Consider the following 25,928-nt stretch of genomic DNA (forward strand, 5'->3'; position numbering starts at 1 on the left):
CATACGTAGTGTCATTTTTGCCGTCCAGGTCAATATTCTGAAATGGCCCTGATTATGCCCTACAGAATACAGCTGCCCACCTGATCACATACTGTGACAGTTCAATCAATCCTTTTAACCAATGGCCTGTATGTTAAACAGAGACCTTCTTTGAACTTATCAGCTCAGATAAGAGTTGCAAATGCATCTCAGAGTTTCGTCCTTGACATTCTATTCTCCATGTCTCCTCTTTATTCCTCGGATTTTTAAAGGGAGCCCGATTTTGTGATGTATTTACCAGGAATAACTCCGATACCATGCTGTTTAAGAAACGTGTTAACAAGCTGCTTTTATTCAGTGTCATGCTGCAATGTAATGGTTCTGTTCTTTTCAAAATGTAGTCTTTGATTTATTTAGTTTTTGTAAACTGGAATGTAAAATCGAGGAGTAAAGTTGGTCACGTCGGAATAATTAAAAATCATTAAGCATATGCTGAGGTTGACGTGTGGCTCAGGGGGCTGTGATCGGTATCTCAGTGGTTCAAATCCAATGCTTGGCGTATCTGCTGGGCCCTAGAGCATTGGCCCTTAAAGGCCAGCCTGACTCTCACCCCTGTAGTGCATGTATGCCTTAAAAAAGGGGCACAAGATGAGATTCGTGACACAGCACGTTCACCAGCTTCTGCAGCAAACGGTCGGCCAATCAGTGACGGTCGCCTTCTTAGTCTTGCGCGCGATGCTCTCGGGTCACTATTGACATCCACGTCTGGCCAAATCCACAGAATCATGGCATCCCGGCAATACGAAGCAGCATGCAGACATTTGGATTTTTTTTTCTTTCCACGAGTCGAGCAATTCGACTTTGGCACCCCCCCCCCCACCACCCTACCCCACCCCACCCTCTGGGTCTGCATTCAGTGTGCCCATCAGCTCTTTCTCCTTGACCTGCGGAGGGCGCGTGTTTTATGGACTGCCTGGCATTGTGTGGTGACACTGCCATCAATTCTTCAGCGAGCAACCCCCCCCCACGGAAACACAGCCCCCTTCGTCATTCCACACTAGCTTACGCCCGTAAAACCAGTCCTCTCTGCTCCTGCTTTTCCCAAAAACACGCACCACCCGGGACAGGTCAATAACGGGGCCTTCCGGTCCATCATCGTCCGGAGGCAGCGGCAGCTCCATACGAATGAGGAGGCCCAGTCCCACCTTCTCATCCACCTCCAATCCCCTGGAGAACATTGCATTAGACAGCTCTTCACGCGAGCAGCATGGCCTCCGCACTGGCAGCTTGGTGCCCGTGCTCCGCTCTGCATCTGAGCCCCCGTTGTGGGTCCTGAGATGTTTGTAATTGCTAATAGGGCTGCTTTGGACACGGCACCCTAACCCCCTAACCTGGTGTACTGGTGATAATGGGACAAATTGGCTTTGCCGTGTCACTGGAGGGAGGCTTGTAATTCCGGTCAGTGACACTGAATGCCTCATGTAAAGGCATCAGCTGAAAAAGACATCCAGTGATTAGATAGATAGACAGACAGATGATAGATAGATAGATAGATTCATTTCTGTATGCATTCATAAGCATCTAATTATTCAGCCAAAGGTTTACAGATATTACAATATTAATCTTATAAATGTGACAGGCATTATTGTTATCTATCATCATCAGATCGTGTTTTGATCCTTTGTGTGAATTTATTTCCCATGAACATTCAAGATCATTCTGCTGAAAACCAGAAGGATTTAAGGATTTCATTTCCTTTGTGGATTCAGGTCTTTCCTTCTCTATGTTCACATAGATCTGTCGGACTGTTCCTTCCCCAAATGCTCCAGGCCTGGAAACCGGCAGCAGAGTTCTGTCTGACTGTTTAGGACACATCCTGAAGACCAGGCTGCCTGGAACACACACCAGCTGCCTGCTCCACTTTGCAGGGACGGGAAACGGTTGAGAGACCAGATTACTTGATATCTCTGTTTCCACAGAGGCAAGCAGACAGTGTGAGTGGGACAGCAGTGAAAGACTCGTCTCCTTGACCTCAAGGTTGCTGCCTCAAATCTCCGGAGATACCTTGTTATTGTAAGCTCAGAAATGGCCATGATGGTTTAGGTAGGCCATCCATCAAAGTTACATTGGTTATATACCTCAAATTATGTCCAGGGGCAATTCTAGGATTCTTAAAGATGGGCAGCATAATAGGGGACATAATTCATACACACACATTAGCCAATGATATATTTTATATTGTTGAGTGACAATGGAGAGAGCCAATCAGCTTCCAGCTGAAGCCAGTGCCCCTGTGGCTCCGCCCTCATATATACACCCCTGATTATGGCACAACTTGGTACCACTGAATTATTTAAGCTATAAGTTTGAGAAATGTTTGGATTTTGGTATAGATAACTAAGAGGTTTATTATTTAAATTTCTTAAGAATAAATTCCTAAATTCAGTATATAACTAGACGTCCTAAAAAGCAAACACCATGAGGCAAAGAGAATAGAAAGGGGTAGTTTTTCACTGCCATTGTTGAAAAAAAATCTCTGTCTATGATCAGTTTATCCGGCTTCTTTGTTAACAGCACTGCCAGAACTAAAGTGAAAGTCTCACAGCCTTAAAGATAACTTAACAAAGACAGAGTATAAAACAAAGCGGGAGAGTTTCACAGCTATCTAAGGGTCTCATCTCTTTGCTTTCAGATGGAGTCTGCATAGGGACTGACCATAAATATGAGCCAGCAGCCAAATCCGACTTCAAAGCTCAAAGCGTGAGATGTGAAAAAACCATAAATGTTAATCATTTCACACTCTCCCCGTGAGATAAACAGACAAATGGATAAATGGGGGGGGGGGGGGGGGGGAGTCAGGCTTTGAAAACCAGCGTGGCTTTCTTCTCTTCACCTTGGAAAAAAAAACATTTGAAGGCAGGAAGAGGAGGCTGAGAATCCTCGGGTTTTGCAGGCGTGGGGGTGCCGGGAGGGGCTACATTCCGAATTATCACTTTGGGACACCAAACACGAGTTAATAAGATCGCGACACTAAATATAAAACATAAGGTAACAATAAAGAAACAGACGACCAAAGAAATAAATAAATGAACAGAATCCCTGTGAAAAGAAGGCGCCCTTGGTGAGTCTCCCCTCCAAGTGCCGACTTACTGGTTAAGTAATAAAACCACTTCTTCTTATCCCCAAATATGTCAGTACTGCATTCTGTCCCCCTTCATTCACTTCCTCGGAACTATTTGTATTTGTTAAATCCGTAGGTGGCCTGATTTTATGACAGAATGTGTCATACACAACAACATATTTAGCGAAGGGTCACAGCAAGTCTGGATCTCAGGAATCACTGGGCACAAGGCAGGGGACACTGTGGATGGGATGCCAGTCCATCAGAGGGCACAAGGCAGGGGACACCGCGGATGGGATGCCAGTCCATCACAGAGAACAAGGCAGGGGACACTGTGGATGGGATGCCAGTCCATCAGAGGGCACAAGGCAGGGGACACTGTGGATGGGATGCCAGTCCATCACAGGGCACAAGGCAGGGGACACCATGGATGGGATGCCAGTCCATCAGAGGGCACAAGGCAGGGGACACCGTGGATGGGATGCCAGTCCATCACAGAGAACAAGGCAGGGGACACTGTGGATGGGATGCCAGTCCATCAGAGGGCACAAGGCAGGGGACACCGTGGATGGGATGCCAGTCCATCAGAGGGCACAAGGCAGGGGGCACCGTGGATGGGATGCCAGTCCATCAGAGGGCACAAGGCAGGGGGCACCGTGGATGGGATACCAGTCCATCACAGGGCACACACTCGCACATTTAGCTACAGTAATTATAACTGTATGTCTTTGGACAACGGGAGGAACTTTGGGGAGTTTTTGCACTTCAGCATGCCATTCAGCAATTTAACATCGAGTGCTTACTTTACTGCTGCTAGATGTACCAGCCCTGCTGACCACATAAGATTCTTCAGCATTAAATATCTTCAAACGCCCATGGCTTTCACTAGCTTACAATGAGCGACAAGCTCGAAACTTTAATATATGAATGTGAATAATGAATGTTTGTAACAACCAGTAGAATCAGTATCCATTTCAAGGATATGATCAGGTGGCGTGTACGTGGGGGGGGGGGGGGGGGGTGGGAACTGACACCCACAGGCGACAGGCTGTCCAGGACCTGAAAACGTGTCAGCCAGTTTGTCACGTAGATGACAAGCGCTACACCTGACGGTCACCACGCGCAGAGACAGCGGGGGAGAGCTCTCCATCCGCCGCGACTTTCCCCTCGTTATACAGCGGCGTGCGTGATCGCTGACAGCCAACTCTCATTTACCGCTTGGAAACATGGCTGGAGGGTGATTATTCTCGAAACAGAAAGATGGAGGAGGACTTAGAGATAAACAAGTGAGGGGACTCATAATATTTTGTGGTTCATTTTAATTGGTTTTGGATCTGGTTTCTTTAACTGAGTACATGTACTTAGGCATGCAAATTTTTATTTTTCAATTTTTATATTTTGCATTTTTTAAATGCTTGTGTTTTTATTTACTTTTATTTCGACCAGTTGTTTAATGTACAATTTTATTACATTTCCATAACGTTTTATTATATGCATAATATATTAAGGATCAAATTAATTTATAGTCAATTTTAAAAAAGAAAAATTGCTGCTGATTAATTTAAATATTTACGCTTTTATCTGATGTATTTATCCAAAGCAACTTACAGTTGAGGGAAGGATGACATTGTATGTCCTTATTGGGAGGTGAAGCCATGACCTTTGGGATCCTAATGACCTTAAAGTGAGGTTTAAGACTTGAGGTTTTCATGTTTCTTTGTAGTCAGGCAGTGAAAGCATCCCGGTTTCACTCTGCTTGCCAGCTAGGAAAGGTTGAAAGGGTTTTATTCTTGGCAATAAATGACGTAGTAAAACACGAAGGTTCATCACAAAGCTGTTAAGGGGCCATAATTCTACCGGAAGATTTACAAGTAAAATAAATTAAATTTGACTTTAGCTTATTAAATGGGGCAACGGGGCCTGATGAATTGGTGCCTATAAGGTGCACTCGGTCGTCACGTACGAGCGTGAGCGCGGCGTTTTGGAAAGAAGACTACTACAACCCAAAGGATAACACACAAAAACAGGAACTGCTTTGGAAGATTTGTGAAACGGACATGCGGCCATAAGGGCAAAATGTATGGAAGTAACTCAAAAAGTAATATACTCGTCATTAAAAACATGCATGCTACCTGGAGACCCATAAAGGCACACTCTACGTGTCACGGGCAAACTGACAAGATGGCGGCAATAATATTATAACCGGAAATCGGCAGGAGTTATTTACGTATTCTTGGGGGAAGACCTTGTGTCTCCATTAGCTAACCTTGCTCTTTGAGAATCAAGGTCAGAGGCTGAATGAGATGTATTGTGGATGAACTCGCACTGTAGCCAACTCCTGTGATTGGAACAAGCAACCGGCCATTGTTGACGGTGCTTTTGTTGGGCCTGGTACAGTAATTAAGGACATTCTATTTGCTGGCACCATCCTGCATTGCATTGTGGGATTGCGCACCATATGTGAGGAGACGAGCGCAACTGTTTCCACGCAGGACCACTTGCATCCATTGCCTCAGGCATGTGCTTGGCCATTAGAGTAGAACCTCCATCTTGCGTGGTTCTAGACACAAAAAAACAACCGTATTACACATTTGTGTTGCTCAGCTGCTTGTGAGAATGTCAATCTCTTTCTTTTTTGGCCCAGAAAGCACGCTGCCATATTCATTTGCCAGTTTTCAATCCTATAAATCTGTGTCTATTTTCCCCATCTTGTATTCCCTTTTCTGTTCATTTGCTTACCTTCATTTTTTTCGGTAGCTTGCTGGAGCACGACCCATTTCAGACCACGAATCTAAATAAATGAGATTCATGGATTACATTGGAGTCTTGGCAGCAGAGTCTGGCGGAACGTGCCGGACAGCTTAATTGCAGCTTGCTGAAGGGGAGGTGCGAACGCGCCACTCCGGTGTAATTAAACACGGACGCACGCTTTTGTCATTGTCACCGTGGAGGCTGATTGACTAATATGTCACCTTAGCAGGCCATTAGACTTTTCCAGAAGGCTCTGACTCAGATCCAATATCAATCCAATTGCACAGATCATTTTTAGATTTCAACTGCGTCGGAATTACTTATCGTAATTAACTGCCCAGCTAAATTGTCTGGAAGCTTAATTATTTTTTATTTAAATTACACTTTGCGTTTTGAATATTTTTGCAAAGAGTAGCTGAAATCAGGCGCAGTTTACTTGGTGACATACAGACTATCTTGGGTATGTTTCCATTTCCCGATTAGCATTGTGTTACCTTTTTGCACTGTTCTAAAGACCGTAACACCACATGCAATCACTCAGATGACTTAATAATCAATCTAAGAACTGTTTTCAAGCAAACGGGACAGCCAAGCTTGTGTTGAACCTCCCAAATGAGCATACAGAGGATGCTAAGTGTGTGGTTTGTGTAGCCACTGTTATGCCACGTGGCAAAAGACAGACTTTCTGTCACTGGGTGTCTGTCATCATTTTAGAGGCATCAGGGATAAACAACACAGATAGATTACACTTGTTTGTGTCTTAACCTGAGTGACACTGGTATCGGAGAACTGTGCTTCCTGAATCCGTATTATGCTTACAATCCTTTCCCTCTCTCGAGCTCTCTCTCGTAAAAACAATTAAATATTTTTCAACAAGAAACAATACATTATGATCTAATTTACTGCTTGCTGGCAGGTGTGATGTCAAAGCGACAACATTCACGCCACATTCTCATAATTAAAGGCAAATGTTTTAATTAATATTAGCTGGTCTACTTGTTACTAAAGAGCTGACTCGAAGAAAAAAAATGCAAAGCAGATGACTTTAAGAGAGGCTAAATACGCTGTAAAATGTGGATCGTCCATGTGGGATAGCGAAGAGCTGAAGCCGCTTATGTGCACTTGTTAGCACATCGCCGGCGGTGTGAAGCGGTGAAGCGTACCAGCAGGGAAGCAGAATCCTCAATCGCTCCGCGTCCATTCACATTCGGCCGGAAGATCCAGCTTCCTGACGTCTGCCGAAAAGTCAGCAAGTGCCGCTCCCGTTGTCATGGTCACAGCCAATCGGATTTGACGGCGCCTGACGGCCCGTGGCGTCGGGTGCAGGTAACGGCTGTCACGGATAGAAGGAGAGTGCCCAGCGGGTGGCGCCGTAACGAGTGTGCACACGTGTGGAGACGTGTGTCTGCCCGCCCCCCTATGCAAACACAGCCAGTCACTTCAGTCGACGGATAAGAAGCGGGCGGTGGCGAGACTAGGGGACTGTCAGAAACGCTGGGATGCGGCCGCTGTCGTCAAGCTGGGGACTGTGGCGGTTTCGGGGGGAGACGGATGGCTGCAGCCCATCCAAAGGCAGACTACTAACCATCTTCCAAAACCGTCTCCGCTGTAACAACACCCTGCGGGGGTGGTGTGTAGCTCAGCAGGCTCAGCCTCTGTAGCCTGGGTTCAGAAGGTTGTTGGGTCGAGCCCCAGCCTCGACTAAGTCATCCTATGTCTGTGGTCCCTCAAGCAAGCCCCTTACCCCCCCCCCCCCCACCTCCAGGTGTACCGCACCCCAGTCCCTATACTGTGACACCCCAAGCTTGCTCTCACCTGGCTCTGCGTCTCATAGAGAGTAATATGGGGACAGGCAAAAAGAGAATTTTCCGCACAGTGACAAGACTGCAACCAGCAAAGGTTTTAAGGAAAAAAAAACCAACCTTTTATTGTACCAAATTGAGCTTCGGACTTGAAATGATGTTGCCCAGTAATGAATAAACAAGTTATAATAGGAAAATTATACTCGTATTCTAAACATGCAGATTTCTGCAGTATCTCTCCTTGAAGATGCCCGTCATTATTTGGAATCTGTAGCTTGAACGCTTGAAATGTTTTCTTAATAAAACAAGACAGGTGACTTGTTCTGAGAATGAAAATGAGCTGTCTCATCTTAACCATCTGATGAGTCTCATCTTAACCACTGATGTATGCAGACATTTTTTGAAGTCAAACATAAAATTTGACAAATCTGAGGTATATTCTCTAAATAGACTGGAGATGAAACCATAGTATTACGTTTTAAATCCTAGATGAATGAATGTCTTTGTAAAGTCATGCATGAATCAGAATATGAGTAGGAAATTACTGCGGTATTGCAGATGGCAGTAGAATAGTGAAACTGCCAAAGTACTTAAGTAGTTATTGTGCAATGGAGGACTGAAGTTCACTTGCGAAACTGTAAGAGAAATGATTTAATATAGTTCATGCGGCTTTAATCGTACACTATTAAGGTCCAACATAAAAAGGGATTCAACTTAGCCTCCTGCTCTGAAGTCAAATAAATAAAGAGAGTGACTGGTAGCCTAGAGCTTTTGCTGCTTTGCAGTCATGAGTAGGAGGTGTTGGACTAACCTCTCGTGTTAACATGGCTTCCAGGGAAGTCGCCTCTGTGAGCAGCATATCTCGTTATCTCGACGTAGCGTAGCGTGTAGCATAGCGGCTAAGAAGCTGGATGCGATGAGGACCAAAACCAGGGTAGATAGCAGCTGTCGCAGCTTTTTAAAAAGCGGTATAAATGCTGAAAATGATCTACAGAGCAGTATTAAGAGGGAGAGGTGTAAGTTAATCCTTTAATTACTTGGCATGCAGCAGATGTGGGCATGACACATAGCGTTAGCTTTCAGAGGCTATCGGGAAGAGGTCTGTTTTAAAGCTACATGCTATCCCCCCAACCACAGCCAAAGCTGAATAAGCCTAATGATTACCTCTTCCCCAAAGATCTCCTCTTTGTTCACTTTCCCGTCTATTTTGTGTTTGCCACCGATGTATTCTCCCCGGGACACCAAGCTAATTACTCAGTTACAAGAGCATTGGTACTTAGCAAAGGCTGTTGGCTGTAACATAAAGAGTATGATCGGCTTGTTATAATTTAGAGTGTATCATAATAATCTTTCTGCCCATAGTCATTTTCGTAACATTTAAATAATCATAGCAATTTAATAAGTGTTAATGAATTAATGAGCTGCTAAAAATACCAAGGTCAGTTAAATCTTAGCTATTAAATTAATTTTTTGAGAAAATTCTTAAATGTTAAATGTGTCACTGACTATTCATGGATAGGGGTGGTTACCAAACGCAATGAAGACGGTAAACTTAATTCTCAGTAACGAGCACTGATCTTTGCACTAATTAAAAAAATAAAACATTTGAAACTGCGGGCCAGAGCAGTTAGACATGCATGGATGTTTGAGATGACTGATGGGCGATATAAGCCCCTCTAGCTTACCATCTCACATCTGATTGGTGACTGACTGCTAGAACTCTGACTCAGCCTATGACGTCAGAGGACTTGCTGAAGGCACTGATCACACTTGAGGTCTTGGCAAGAACGGTCCTGCTAACTTGTCTCCCAAGAGTGAACTCGGGGCACGATGAATCATGGGATTGGTCACCGATGCATCCTTGATATTTGGGGTGGAGCAAGAACGACATCTGTGGATTCTTACCATCCTCTGTACTTCTGTTCTTAGTATTGGAACTGGTCTTTGGCAATGGAAGATGACGTAAAACGGGTAAGCGAGAACACAAGTACGGTCAAGTACGCATATTGAGAAACACCCGTGAGAGAGCCAGCACCAGTACGAGAACCTGGCAGGTCCCACACCAGGTTCCACACCAGGTTCCACACCAGAGGTGGACAGTTCAGCTCCAGGAGATGGAGATGGACACCATTGCTTCTGCTCTCCTGACAAAGGGGAGATTTCAGCTGGCTGGTGGAAACAAAATCTTGGTCCAGATTTTTACTTTCTGGACCTGAACTATCCACCTCTGGTGTGGGACCTGTCAGGTTCTCGTACTGGTGCTGGCTCTCTTTTTCCCCATTGTCAGGAGGGCAGAGGCAATGGTGCCCATCTCCAGAGCTGCACAAGTGCAGAAGAAGACTGGAGTCTGAACTGGTTTCAGGGCAGATTTTCTGCTGCACCCTTGTCAGCACCAGCCCATACTGCACCAGGTGCTTTTAGACTAAAAGTGGATGGCATTTCCAGAACGCACTGGTGTGGAATTCGCTGACATGAGTGACATATTGCTGACAGAATATTGAAATGAAAATAATCAAAAATACTCAAAAGTGGAATGCAAAAATAACGGGGCATGTGGCAGTGGTATTTCGTGGCATTGATTCCCACACTGTGGATGACGGCCAAGAGTTTCACATTGGAGAAACCCCACAGGGAATCTGCCGGACTATTAAGGCACTGGAGAATTCCCCCTCCGGACTTTTTCTGATTCTGTCTCCATTACTTGCACAGCAGCATTCTCCTAGTGCCAGGTTAATTTCATGAGGCCAACGTTGCACTCGCTTTATGGAATAACCGCATGTCTCTCCTCCCCGACTCAGCATAGTCCCAGGATGGAGCTTCATCGATTTGAACCCAGGGAACGTTCTCTGGATTCTGTGGAGTGCTGTGGCGGTAATCAGAGGTCACTGCTGCAAGAGGGTTTGGTCCCAGTTACTTTGGAACAGAAAATAGCATTTTAATTGTAAAAAAAAACAACAAAGAAGGACTACAATTGTGGAATGGAGTCTGTGTGTGTGCAACGCAAGGTAGAAATTGAGGGATTCGATTGTAGTTCTACCAAATGGGCAGCTCTTACCAGAAACAACAGAACATCTTCAGCCTCTGTCTGTATAAATGCCTGAACGAACTACAACTCAATGGTAATCTTCTCCATTCTCTATCTCATCATCTCAACACAGATAATCTGTCTCTTTCTTTAAGACGGGGCGGGTTTCCGTATTCACACACTGAGTGGCCACTTTATTAGGTAAACCAGCTCAATAACACAAACTCCCTCTCCTCCAAACAGCGAATACTGTGTTGGTGACTGTCTGCCCATTAGACCAGTTGAGGTGCCTGATCTTAGTGATTTTGAATGTGGTGTTACTGCTGCCATAAGAGGTGATTGCAGCCACACTCCTGGGAACATTCACGCACCACGGTGTCTCGAGATCACAGAGAATGGTCCCACACACAAAGAAACAACCAGTCAATGGAATTTCTGTGGACAAACATACTGTGTTAATGAGAGAGATCAGAAGCGAACAGCCAGACTCATTAAAGCTAACCGGAAGGCTACAAGTTCAAAGAAAGCAGCTCAGTACGACAGTGGTGTGCGGAAAGGATTTCTGAATGCACAATCCTTAATTCGGTTCTGGCGGCAAAACTAAATCAACTATGGGTGCTGGAGAAAATGAACCGTCTCTTTTCCTTAGTCTACCTAGTCCCTGTATACCAGGGTCTGTAAGGGTCAGTTAAGCATGATTAAAAGAGTTTCTTTGGGGCAGAACTTGTTATCAGGCTGACCCCAACGCCCTGTTCCACCCAATAAACATTCAGTAATTTCCGTATGGCTGATTGCTATCAGTCATGGTGATCACATTTATAACACAAACATTTGATGAAATTCAGCACAATCCCTCATAATTCTTCTCATTCTCCGTGAACAAATCAGTCATTAAACACCAGAATGAAGGCTTATTATTAATTTTGGATCTTCTAATCTGAATTTAAAAATCTTTTTTGCAATTTGTAAGCTGTTAAAATATTACTGGCATTCCCTTTATTCTGAAAATATATGCAACTTAAAGTCCGGACTAAAAAGCAGTCAAACACATGGATTCTTATGCACCTCACCTATCTTTAAATAAATCTTAATTCTTGGCCTTCATGCATTTGTCAGTCCAGAATTATTTGCTTTTCTTCTTTTATCTTTTATCAGACTATAGTGATGGCGATTGTGCTCCTGCGTAACACCATTAACACAAACACGTCTTTTGTCTTTAAGGGAGAATGTCTTGTTATTTTCATCTACAAACACTCAATGTCCTTTTCAAAGCATTGTGAGCCTCTACAAATCTCTAAGATTCATGCAAATTCAGAGTCAGGTTGAGGAGAAGGTGGATCCATCAAAGTTTCTTTCTAGCAAACCAGACAGCATAGCACTTTTATGTTTCTTTACAAAATCTTTGCTCATGATAACCAGACTGGATCTCTGGACATATTATAGCACTGAGAAATGCAAGAAAATTCAGACACCATCCTGAAATATCTGCCGATTCTGGGTGCACTATATCTGATGGCTTCCTTATAGATTCACTTTTACAGCTAACTTCTGAATGAAATTTAGATGTGTAACATCGGGATGTGCAATGGCACAGATCTAGATGTGCAATGGCACAAATTTGGATGTGTACTCTTCATCACATAATATGTACACCGGTGAATCAAAACATTATGACCACCACCGCATGAAGTGAATAACATAGACTATGTCATAAAAAATGGCACATGTCAAAGTCTGAGATATAACAGGAAATCAGCCAACATTCTGAACCCGTAGTGGACATGTTGAATGCAGAAGAAATGGCCAGGGGTAATGACCTGAGTGACCTTGACAAGAGCCACATCATCATGGCCAACTGCCTGGATCAGAACATCTCCAAAAGAGCAAGGCTTGGGGGGTTCTCAAGGTCAGCCGTGTTGAAAACCTATTGAGGGAGGTTCGAGGAGGATTTACTGCCTAAGCCATCAAAGACATTCAGAATATTGCCTTTTATAGAAACGGATGTCCTTGCTCAAACAATGCATGTATATACAGCAGTTTAAATCACATCCCCCAGGGAGAAACAGCGAAGTTAAAGAAATGTATGCCTCCGAGCTACTATATGATCTGTCACATGTCAGAAAACGAAAGACAAAAACTGCAATAGTCCTAGTTTCATCATACAGAGAGAGCAGGTTTGATCGACGAACGTGAAGATTGTTTAAGATCCTCACATAAATATCTCAACAAGGCAACTGTGTGCAGGGGTGTAACCGGGGGCAACGCCATGTCACAGACAGACTCGAGCGGAAGACAATCCATGTTGGTCTTTGATTTTTATTTCAATATTTAGCTTTAAAGCTAGTTAATAAGTTACAACTGATGTGAGTTCCACTGACATAGAATCGTGGGAGAGGAATTTCAGCCGTTTAGTTATCAACGTGAAAGCCAGTGAAGGAGGACCAAGGAGTTCAATAATAAAGGCGGATTTGAAATTAACTGCACAGGCTTGAGGCAACATCTGACCCATTTTCTAAACAGTGTGATTATGTAAATAAAAGTGCATCAGTCAAATGGTGTTTAGCAAGTAACCGAATCTATAATATTGCTATACCGAAGAATGAAATTGTTGTCTGTCTTCTGTTAATTGTGTTGTGTTGGGACCGAAGATTTCTTGTAGCTTTCCACTATGTTAAATAAAATAAAATATTAAAACAAATATACACGGTAAAGGGTTTTTTCTTTAAATCTTGCATAGTATGTAAAGAGTTCCTTAGGAATTGTTAAATGAACAAGAATATCACTTATGCTGGGTAATCTAGTTTTTATCTTTTAAAGCTTTTTCAGTTACAAAGTGCAGTTGTAAGACATGGTTGAAGGATTCAAGCAATCCTCCAGTTTTACACATTCTCTAATTTAACAGATTTAACAGCACAATGTCCATGAATGTTCACATAGTACGACTGGCTCTGTGGTTGGTTGTATCCTTACTGTTTCACCCGTTTCAAAGTTAATTCAAAGGCGATGGACCCTTTGAGAATCGACATTTGCGCAGAAAGCAGAAATATTCCAAAATTAAGTGGAGAACCTCTGATAATGGATCCCGTTATTCAGATAAGTGAAGGAGAGCATTTACCTACTTATGATAAAAGTTGCATCATGATTAATTAAATATGAACTTATGTTATTCATTACTTGTTCCTTCAGTATTTCACAAAGGTTTACAGAATTAACAGGTATAGTAACAAACATAGTAACTGTTTGAGATGCATCATGTTTCATTAATGAACAAAAATGAAATAGGTATCAAACTAAGACTTAGTCTGTGGTTAATTAATACATGTATAGTAGCATAATATTACATTATTTGTGTCCCTTCAAGTAAAGTGTTTCTGAAAATCTGCCCATTTCGGCTCATATGTTGGAACCACATCATCATCCTCATCATCATCATCATCCTCATCATCCTCATCATCATCGTCAACCCAAAGTTATTTTGAACCACTTTCTGCTCTGCAAGCTGCCATATTTTGTTTTTAAAGTTTAAAGTTTTTATGTTGTTTTGAAATTTAATTTTATCTCATGGGTGGCACAGTGATTTGCACTTCCAAGACTGGACTTCTGTCTCTGTGTTTGTGGAGCTCTTACCATTAACATCTTCAAATCACCCATAATGCCCTGTGACGAACTGACATCACTTCCTCATGCCCTGTGCTTCCTGGACCTGGAATAGGCTGTAGTGTAGGCTCTCCAAATCACCCATAATGCCCTGTGATGGACTGACATCACTTCCTCATGCCCTGTGCTTCCTGGAATAGGCTGTAGTGTAGGCTCTCCAAATCACCCATAATGCCCTGTGACGAACTGACATCACTTCCTCATGCCCTGTGCTTCCTGGAATAGGCTGTAGTGTAGGCTCTCCAAATCACCCATAATGCCCTGTGACGAACTGACATCACTTCCTCATGCCCTGTGCTTCCTGGAATAGGCTGTAGTGTAGGCTCTCCAAATCACCCATAATGCCCTGTGACGAACTGACATCACTTCCTCATGCCCTGTGCGTCCTGGGATAGGCTGTAGTGTAGGCTCTCCAAATCACCCATAATGCTCTGTGATGGACTGACATCACTTCCTCATGCCCTGTGTGTCCTGGGATAGACTGTAGAGTGTAGACTCACTATGTCCCTGTTCTGGGTAAGGGGTTGGAAGATTGATGGATGGATTTTATGTCAACAGCAATTTCACCCTCAGTATTTCAACCCTTTACTTTGTGGTTACAAGTATAGTTTCCAGTCTTCCATGTCAATAACATGACAGCTAGTGTTACTCTATTCCTGATTATGACCACTGTGAGATTTGGCTTTATCTAGTCATCAGAATGCACTCTTGATAATAGACAAGTGTATGGGTCTTAAAACAGGTTTACTCACACTTTTGGTACTGTATGTTTTTATATTCCTGGAGTTTTGCAAACAGAGTAGATAGTTCATAAAAGCAGGAATCATATTCAATGAGTTATGTAAGCTGTTCAAAACTAAACAATAGGTTACATAACACAAATGTTTCTTATTGAATATTTAACTCTGCTTATACAAAGAGAGCAAAATGGCACAAAACGCTCTATAATCAGGAAAGGCCGTGTTCAGAGGGCAATGTTAGGTTTCTGATGCAGAGAACAAAGCAGGGAATCCATGTCTTTGTAAACTTTCATAAGCAGGACTTTACATAATCCAAACAAATGTTGTCACTTTCAGACGACATCATGCAGAAAATTACTAAACTATTCATCTACACTAATACTTAGAAGCCATACCAGCCCACATTATATCACTGATTTGGCTAACAGTTTATTTTGGAGCCTTAATGTAATCAATGCTTAAATGATGTCATTGTTACCATCAAAGTCATTAACATCATAACATTGGGGATATAAAAATAATTAACACAGAGATACTGGACAATCTGAGGGGGTACTGGGAGAGGCGGAGACATTAGCTGGAAATGTGAGTGTGGAGGATTTCCCGTAGCCTGAAACATGGCCATCTGAAAGCTGCCTGATTTGGTTTCTTACACCAAGCAAAGGTGAAACAAGTGCAGGTCTGATCCGGTCAGAAACAAAGAGGCAACACTGTCACGTTCCGGGGAAATCGAGAGCGGCCCACGACTGCATTGGTAGCTTTCGGTACAAAGAGACGCAGTCGCCGCGCCGACATAAACCAAGACAGTCACAGGTCCGGTTACAAGCTAATTCCAAGCCCTGGATGCATTGAGTCATTCCTCTACTGACAATTCCGCTGTATTTGAAATGAATAACAACGAGAGGGAGTAATACTGGGCTCTGAGCGATATTACACTATTAGGAAAAGCAGTAGAGGAAGAGGAAAGAAAAAATTCTGACAGGAGATAACTTACTACTAAATTAGCAATGCACCTTTTTATAAGCGTGAGGGCCACCAAGGAAATGACAAATATCAGTCTTGGCTTAGCAACTGCAGCGAATAAATCAGTTTAGCACCCAGTAATGAGGCAATAAATAGGCCGTTTAATATATAATAATACCAAGCAGCAAGCAATATCTGGAAGCCGCTGGATTTCTGAGGTTCTCAGTTTCTGGTATTAATATACATATACATCATCTACCAAGGAAAAGGAACCTTAAAGGAAGTGAGTGCTATGCATCTGTGGAGATACGTCTGTGTCGAAGATAGAACAAAGAAGTAGATGTGAATAGATCCATAACTGGGGACCGCTTTTGAATCTGAAAATTTCTGCATATTTCCAGTGCGTGTAGCTGCCTCTCCAGTGTATATGAATGTACATTTTGCATTTAATGGAAATGTCACCAAAAGGATAGAAGGCGCCCAAAAAGCAGGTCCTGAAAGGAAATCCCCCAAAAAGTGTGCTTTATTTCCCCCAACTATTCTTGGTGTCGACTTTCATACGTCTTGCTGACGAGCCGTAACAAGTCTTACTGCTTTAGACTGAGTGTGTTCAGTGTGGAGATGGAACAATGATAGCTAAAAAAAAACGTGCACCTGAGTGCATGTGTGTGTGTCTGTGTGTGCATGTTGAGCGATAGAGGAGATCCAACAGATAAGCAGTGACTGGAAAACACATACATAAAACATCAACAGTCAATGCCTTGATCTGGACAGGCTGACAGGTACCGCTGTAGGACAGACAGAGCGGTATGGCTCACGACAGGTAGAACATTGTTGATATACGACAGTCCTAAGGCGCTCCATGGCAAGTGTAAGACTCGGAAATTCAGACTGGTATGAGACTAATGTAAGACATGCCTGGACAGGCTAAGCTACTTAGAGGTGGACTAGTATGTGGTAGACAAGATGCCTCTACTAGTAGTTAGCGTATGAGAACGTTCTGGAGATGCTGGCCTGAGGGGGCAACTTTCATGCATTGCAAGGTCAATTTGAGCAGCCGTGTCTGGGAGACGGCACTTTCTTTGCTGGTGTAGGGGATGCCGAATGGAGCAGTATCTCAGCAGGACTTGCTCTCCAAAACCCCTGGACCTTCGAGACGTTTGTTCACCTTTCACAATGTGGGCCCGTGTGAACAGGTCAACAAACTGTGTTTCTTTGCAACTGTCTAGTAGCTAGTCTATACTCTGAGCTAGTTTATACCCTGAACTAGTCGGTATCCTGAGCGAGTCTATTCCCTGAGCTCGTCTGTATCCTGAGCTAGTCTACACCCTGAGCTAGTCTACACCCTGAGCTAGTCTATTCCTTGAGATAATCTTTACCCTGAGCTAGTTTATACCCTGAATTAGTATATACCCTGAGCTAGTCTATACTCTGAGGTTCAGCAAACCCCCGACCACAGCCCTCGTCTGCTAAAAAAATCCTGCTACATCTGTGTTTCCTCAAACAATATATTGCGTAAGTGGACCTTATCTCTGGAAACCATTTTCACTTCAAAAACCGTTTTTCCAAGTGATGTGTTTACGTATTATTTACATAAAGCAAGAATAAATACTACACAGATTCTAAGGTGTGCTTCAGTTCTTAAAGACCATGTGGAGCGGATACCTGGACTAGGCATCCTAATAATGCATTTGAATACTATACAGCATGTGCACACGCTGGTGGACTGGGGCACCTTCCTAAGCATTCCGTACTTTGTGCTCAGTGTTCCCTCAGAAGGCTCCAGCCTCAACAGAACCCTGCATTAAATAAGTGGAAGGATGGGTGAATGGATGGATGGATGGATGGATCGATGGATGAATGCTTGCCAAATGCTTGCCAATTTTTCTTTATACACTTTATTATATTTTTTATATATTTATCTGTCAATCATACTTCTAACTTCTTATCCTGCTCATGGGGTTAAATATTTCTACAGATAATTATTCCTGAAAGAATCTCCAAAGAACTACTTTGTTGAAGTATACAGCAGCATTCTGCTGTCTGGGATAAGCATCTTGCACTTTTTACATCCCCATAATTCCCCACATGGCCCAAAACGCTGTAGGAAAAAGGACACAGTCCCAGCCGTGATTCTGAGGGCAGGCCTCGTAATGGGCCGCGTTACCGCGGCAACGTCGCCGGCACTCCAGCCTGATGTTGCCGACAGCGAACCCCGGTGGACCGCGGCCATGGGTCGGCTCTGGATGAAAAGGCACCGTAATCACACAAAATCAGCCAGCAAAGCGGGAGGTGCATTCTTTAATCACTGAATGCACCAGAAATGTAATTCAATTAAAAAAAAAACAAAAAAAACGTGTGTTTATTTGTGAGGCACAGTGGAGGAACATTGTTGTTGACTGTGGGCTGAAACTGGCTGTCTCACAATAAAAGGAGAAGCTAAGGCGTAATTTCGTACATGCATGTTTACAGGGATGCCTGGCAGCATAATAATAAAATTCCCAGATACAGCAGACAGAAAAAATCTAAGTCTAGTTGTTTATGCTAATATGATGCTGCTGATTCAGGGAGTGTGACCCAATCCCATGCTCTAATCTACTTCTCCGCATATAAATGACAAAGGAAGGGCCTAGGCTTCTAGAATATTCCAGAGCCTGGTTACCAGACCCACGCGGCTGCGACTGCGGAATTCAAGCGTGGGATGTCACAGTTTGCTTCTCACCGAGCCGCGTACCCCCCCCCCCGCGTACCCCCTCTGAGATGCTGCACTCATCAGGCGTCGTACGCGCCGACTGACGCTCTGACGGCTCCCTCCTGCGCGCTGGAAGCCTCGCAAAGGAAATATTTACATGTCAGGCTTCACTCGCATTCCTCGGGGGGGGGGAGGGGTGCCAAGGACCGTTTGACGGTCATGTGACATCCTGCATGCGTCCTGTTGTCGTAGCTCCTCAGACGTAGGCGGTTGAAGGATAAGTACGAGAGTGAGGGTGATGATCCCCCCCCACCCTGCCCCAAAAACACCCATTTCAACTCCTTGCCCTATAATTGCATCTCCTCCCCAACCACAAGAATAAAGATCCCTGGGGGGGGGGGGGGGAGTTAAATGTGCGGCCCACCTCCATAGCAACGCAATTCCTCTGCCCTTTCATCATTGCAAATTTGCTTGTTGACTGTGGGAGCATCCATGTAGTAACGGCGCTCCCTTTGATACTGTGAAACATGTATGGGGGCGTTTCATTTCGAATAATTATTAAATTGTTTCTATTTAGTGCAAATAATTCCGCGGGAATGCTGGTTCACGCTGGCATATAAACAAGCTGTTTATGAGAAACCAACAAGACGTGTTTCTCTCGCCGGTCAACCGGCAGCTCGGTATTTCAAGCAGTCGCTAGTGGCTTTCGTATACGACAGATGTCGTTATATGATAAAGCGACGGTAATATTGCAAGTTAACCCAATGGGGGAGGCTATTTAATAGCCCACTGCCTGTCACATGAGGAGAATGAGAAAACCAGATAGTTCCCCATTCAATGTTTTTTTTTTCTTCTTTTATTTGCAAATGTTTCTAGCCATTTTTCCCAATTGACTGTACAATATGTCGACATACTTAGAAGGTTGATAAAAGACATCAATTTAGAGTACACTGTCTATAATGCAAGGATGGAAAGATGACGAGCAGCTGTCACAGCATAAAGGCAGTAATTTATGTACAGACACTTGCTGCAGTTTGCACAAACTGCTCCTTTCTTTTCCACCATCAACGGTAAAATTTTACACTATTGTATCCCTGAGCATTTGCCTACCAGGGAACAGGATAAACTCCTCAGCACTCTGAGAACATCCGAGGATTTAATTTTTTTTTTTTATTTTTGCATTGCAAGAGATAATTTCTTTGTCGGAAATTACAGAAAGTCAACACTTTAAAACTCTTGATTGTACTTCCCATCGCATCCCAGGGAATTATGGGGTGTAGTAATTTCAGAACTGCTGAGGAACTTGGGAATTACATGCAGCCTAAAATGAAACAGTTAACGATCATGCTAATTACTGTAAACACTCTGGGGAAGGGAGCCATGAAACATGAATGTAATTTAAAGAATCGCAAGAATATAGTAACTTTCAGGCAGAGACAGCTGGTCTATACAGTTAGAGGAGACAGTATATCCCATATTTTAAAATTTTACGTTTTTGAAATAACTCTTCTTTGGAAAAAATCGGCTACTATAAAATTGTAAAATGTATTATTTTCTCATTTTTTCTGCCACCATCCACCACTGTTCTTCCACAGCCTTGTTTTAACACCAGTTCTGAAAGCGACCAGTTACTGTTGTGTCCAGGAAGACTAGCTAAAATGTACGGCGAGCATCTGAGCGGTAAGGGCCGCTAATGAGGTCGAGGCAGAGAGGCCCTGCAGGCGGAACACCCGAGGCGACTTTCCCGCTCACGCCCCATCGCAGACGCCCTTTCATGTGACAGTCGGGCCGACATGGCACTCCGAAGGGCACCTACGCTGCCAGACACGTGAAAATTCAGGGGCGTCTACAAAGCCAAATAGATGGACTCAGTAGTCAAAACACTCCCTGAGTGACAGCTGGCTCATTAATGTTCAAACGGTTTCTGTCCCACGGTGGATTGGCTTAAATGCTGTTTTGTGTTATTATGGGCTGTGATGGATGGAAACGCAGTTATTTTACTATGTAATGTGTTTACTTAATATCATTAATCAATAATAAAGAGACACCGACTGTCTCAGATTTAGAGCATAAATTGTACTGGGAGGAGTGATGATTTTGAGACCATCAAGACAGAACCAGTGCCTGCTGTAAACAGAGAGGTCAAGTACACGCACTGAAGTGGCCAGGAGTGGAACAAGATTACTGCTCTCATTTGATTCTAAGCACAAGAGCAGAATATGAAGCAACACAGATTACTGCTGACAGCACAGAGGAGCTGCACTTGACTGCCAGAGATACTACGAAGAAGGGGAAAAGTCAGGATGATTTCCAGGGCCCCGAAGAGACAGAAACCTTAAAAATTTTGTAACATAGATTGGTCTGAGTGATATGCCTTCATGGGGCACAGAATTTCCAGCGGCGCCCTTGTTGACCGGATATGCTAGCTGGAAGTCTTTCCCTCGACCCCAGCTAGGGCAGAAGGACACTGAATTCTCTAGAAGTGCTTCTTCAACGTGATAACAGAACATGGAAATGTGAGTCCCTGTCGTCGGCTGGTAAAGGGATTTGGTGTCTGCGTTCTCAGCGCACAGCACCTGCATCTTCCTGGTGCAGAAGAGGGCCACAGAAGGGCCACGGGGTGCAGTTTCAAGAGGTATAAATCTATTACATTGCAAATTGGATTTATTCAAAATCACACAAAAAAAAACCCATCCATGTACGTGTTATGTACTTCAATTTTCCCCCTGCATCTATTACTTTTCAAAGTCCAGACAGCAATTACAAGGGGGGGGGGGTGGCATATTTTTTGCATGAAATGCTTTTATGAAAATCACAAGTAAATTCAGGATTCCCAGCCTTTCAAAAATCACAAAGGGTGACAAAGCAATATGAAATATATGAGGTTGCCTAATAATTTTACTACTTTATGTAGACTGATGTTTTATATGCTTTTTCAACTGCTATCTTTACTCCACATGTGGCATAACTTTGAATCAATCTTTTCCTCTGTCCTACCAACTGGGGCTGGAATGAAGCTTAGCTGGGACAGACCACTGGAGCCGGCTGAGAATATCTCATGGCATCTGTGCTTTGGAGACACCACCCATTGATCTTCTGACTGGTCATCCTGGTCACAGTGGTGGGACCTGGACCATATCACAGTCAGCACAGGTCACTAAGCGGGGGTACAGCCTGGCCAATCCATCAGAAGGCACATACAGATTGTATGGGGGGGGGGGGGGCACTATGATAGGGACAGCAATGCACACATCTGCATGACTCAGGACCACAGGAGGACACCAGCGTGACACGGGAAGAACATGCAAGCTCCACACACACACACGTCAAATAAAGGATCCAAACCCCAAATCCTATGAGCCAGCAGTCATACCCACCGAGCCCCCCTGCCACCCAGAATTAACATCAGCAGCAAGTAAATAAATAAACAAATAACCCACGTGTCTCCATTGTTAAAATATCCATTATAGGCAGAGAAATTATTAAATGAATGCATTGTGCGAAATGCTACACAAATAAATGTTTTCATTGCCAGCAAGGCCTTCATTTATTTAGACAATGCCCATTTATACTCCTCTGGGAAGGTCTGACGTGCTTTAATATAAAACAACTATGTACAATAAATATGATGATTTTCAATACAATTGCCGGATTCTGTTATTTATTTGTTTATTTATGGTGCTCAGCTGCACAATGGTGGAGATGGACTCCCGCTGTTTATAATAAAACGCGTGTTTATTAAATGTTGGTGATTTGCTTGTCATTTACCCACCTGAATAATGAAGTTTTGATAAGTAGCGCACCGCGTTACAGTCCACCAAAATGAATGAAAACCAGGCGTGGGTGTTTGAGTTGGGGGGGGAACAAAGGTACTTTTTACCTTCTTAATTTATTTCATGCGAAACGTGCATTAGATGAGACCTAAATTGCTCATCATTTTTCAGCTTGTTGGGAGGATTTTAAGGGAATTTAAATCAGTTTGCAGTTAATTATGCTATCGCCAAAAAAGCATTCTGTTTCAGGTGTGTATTTTAACAATGTCGTTAAATGAGAAATACCCAAATTTTGGACTATGCTGCAATCTGCATCACTTATTGCTGTTCAAGAAATTCCAGCTACCCACTGATGCACCTAATCAATGTAGCTGGTCATACAAATTCTATTTATAAATTTTTTTTTATCGTATTCCTAACAGAGCTGCAGGTGTGAAACCGAATCAGGACGCTGGGATGGCATCATGGCAGGAATACATACCCCCAAGAAAAACAACGTCGTCCCTCGACAGCGTCATTCACTCAGAGAGCCAATCAGAAACACCATGCTCCTTTTGCCCAGAGGTGATTGGTCAATCTCCAACCAGTGGCCTGCTTCGGCCCGTCCTCCTTCCTTGATAACCCCCTGCGGGACAAACGACAGTGGACAGCCCCGTGAGCGCACACCCCTGAAAGCCTGCCTTCCAGTTAATGACGGTTAGTAAGCCGGGCCCAGCATTGCTTAATTCCAGAGACCTTTTGAAGTGCCATTCAGCCACTGCACCACTGTCAGATCACAAGGGGGGTCGCTGGCAGCTGTCGGACCAGTAATAGCGGATCGCACTGCGAATCGCCTGGTTTTGCTCCAGCCACCATGACGTGTCATTTATTCCGTAAACAAAAGAGACTTTATTCTGACCCCAGTGCTGTTAAGGTTTAAAGCTTCTGTAATCTCCCTCTAAGCAGGATTCATACAGCAGCCAACGCTAAACCATGCACCCCATATTACTATAGACGTTGTAAAATTAAGTATTACAATTTCTTTTTAAAGTAATGATATTTTATATGGAAGTTTAATTTAAATTGGTTAATATTTATAAACTCATTTATCATAGTAGCTTGACTATTAAATGTGATTTATCAGCATAATAATACCTTATCGAGCTTTATTTTATTTTGTCTAAGAATGATTACTGCCCAGGAAGACACCTGTTTGTGGTTCTGTGGGTTAGGGCTACGTGATTGGAAGGTTGTCTGTTCAAATCCCGATAATATCATCGTTGGGCCTTTGGGTGAGGCCCTGTAGAGTCGACTCCAAAAACGACTCCAGGGTGCCAGATAAATGGCCGACCATGTGCTCCGAGCCCATGTTTCTCTGAGCCATGTTTGACTCAGAGGAGTAAAATGGCATATTTCAGAATGCAAGGATCCTTGTGCATTTGAGCAGGTGGGGAATAGAGTTTAATTATAATCATATTAACATTGCTGTGCTACTATAACAAGGAGAAAGAGTCACATGACCATGTTAGAAGAATTTGAGTTATGAAAAAGCATCAGTTACTAGGGACGTCCATAATGTGTGCATAAATTATGGCTGTTTTTTGTCGGGGGTGGAGCTGGGCGCTGTTTCAGTCGGCCACGTCTCGCTGCCGCTCTTGCCAAGTCCTCTCAGTGGAAGGCGACATAACTCTGCGCAGCGGAGGGGTCGAACGTGGAAGACGCGACATGCTTGGAGACAGGCTGGTTTGCCAAGTGTGTTGGCAAACCTGGCAACCTGCAGCCTCTCTCTGTCAGCTGGCCTTCATTACGGTATATTTACACTACGGTGTAGCCGGCCTTGTCGTCTTAAAGGGCCCTCCACACTGGAATAATGCAATAAAAAGGACAGACCCCTCAAATTCAAAGTCAACTTTATTGTCATTGTGCACATGGCCAACGAAATGAGGCAGCAGGCTGTCCTAGTGCACGTATCACACTTAGCAATAGTAGTTAGATTATTACAGTAGAATGTAAGAAATAAGATGACATAAAAAAATGGTGTCCTGAGTATGGTGCAAGACTGAGGAGTGTCGAGTGTATTCTGACAGCAACGATAAATCATATCACAATCATACACATTTCTCACTTAAGGCCTGTTCCTGAAGAGAGATGTAGAGCGAAACATACAAATGATGAACACAGACAAAGAGTCACAGTTGGCATAGTTTAGCCGTGTTCTGTCCAACTAAATCCAGCCCGTCTCGTGCAATCTGGTCGATTCCGCTTACCAATCCTCCGGACTGAAGCCCAATTTTAGCAACCGAGAAGAATTAGCATGCGGATCGCTGTCAGATGGCTGACGAACAAAAACTACTAATCCAGGAGAGGTGGACACGTTTAGACTTCTGAAAGCAACTTACAGGATACTGAGAATGTTGTTCCTTTGCCAGAATAGTTTCTTTGTCCTTCTTAAAAGATTTAGGAAGTTTCTCAGAGTTTCTGTTCCGATTCTTTTCTAGATTTTTGTGTGTTTATGGAATGCTACCAGAGGACAGTTTTTGAGACCAGGACAAGGTAAATCAGAGATATCCCATCAGCCACTAGGCTTGCCTGGATTCCACGCCAAGCTGAGGTTTCTGCTATTGACTGGATGGTTCTAAGCTTGAAAGCTTCATCCAAGCACTCCATCTTTTGAAATCAGCGACCCTCCTGTCAGTTCTTGACTTACTACCCCTTTCCTCCGATTTGTCTCTCCCTCGCTTCCCTCATTTTCTCCCTCCTCTTCATCTCACTAGCCCGCTTCCACTTAATCGCGCTAACGTGCTCGTTTGTTGTTGTTTTTTTTCTGACAATAAAGGGAAGAGAGAAGAACGGCAGCAGAAAAGTTCCTACGGAGATGCTATCGAGGAGGCGGCCTGGCGTGGAGAAGATAACGGCGGACTGAAGAAGAACGACGCTGGAAGCTGATGAGGGACCGGCCGCCCCATGAATTCCTCAGTCTGCTATCACTGATTCATTTCCCACCCAAAGGCCAAGCAAGCTAGTTCCAGCGCTGCCAGCATTTCCTTAAAATAACCTCTCTGATGTCCTGAATGTGTTTGTTCACAAGGGAGTTGGTCTGATTCTTCTCTGCAGCCGGGATGCTAATGTGCGATGAAAGTGCTCTTTATTCTTTCTGGAGGGTTCTCAGCACGCTGCCACCGACACGCAGATGAAAGACTTTTTTCTTTTAATGGCTACCGTGAGTGGTCACGCAGGGGATGTTTTCCGAATAGACTGTCTATAATATGTCTCTGTATTTTCGTCTGGTCTTCTGGATGGTTGACCGGAGCAGTCTGGCAGCACGTGCACGTCATTTTAAAGAATGATTTATAAACATATATGTAAACATAGTGTAACAGTGCAAGCATAGTCCGACAGTGCCTTAATTAAATATATTATTAATAGTTCGAATGTGCTACCTATCG

The 25,928-nt window shown here is 43.7% G+C and overlaps 2 long non-coding RNA genes across 2 annotated transcripts; one reads left to right on the top strand and one right to left on the bottom strand.

The window, feature by feature from the left end:
• Positions 1 to 1,516: 1,516 nt before the first annotated feature.
• On the bottom strand, positions 1,517 to 8,626 carry LOC111845887 (uncharacterized). Its single transcript, XR_002838759.2, has 4 exons — positions 8,465 to 8,626; positions 7,015 to 7,184; positions 5,840 to 5,891; positions 1,517 to 5,660 (listed from the first exon to the last, which is right to left on the bottom strand). It is a non-coding gene; the product is annotated as an uncharacterized lncRNA (long non-coding RNA).
• On the top strand, positions 8,561 to 25,927 carry LOC111845889 (uncharacterized). Its single transcript, XR_002838762.2, has 3 exons — positions 8,561 to 8,669; positions 22,926 to 23,199; positions 25,319 to 25,927. It is a non-coding gene; the product is annotated as an uncharacterized lncRNA (long non-coding RNA).
• Position 25,928: the final 1 nt, after the last annotated feature.

Source organism: Paramormyrops kingsleyae, chromosome 4 (genome assembly GCF_048594095.1).
Source record: "Paramormyrops kingsleyae isolate MSU_618 chromosome 4, PKINGS_0.4, whole genome shotgun sequence".
NCBI classification, from domain to species: Eukaryota; Metazoa; Chordata; class Actinopteri; order Osteoglossiformes; family Mormyridae; genus Paramormyrops; species Paramormyrops kingsleyae.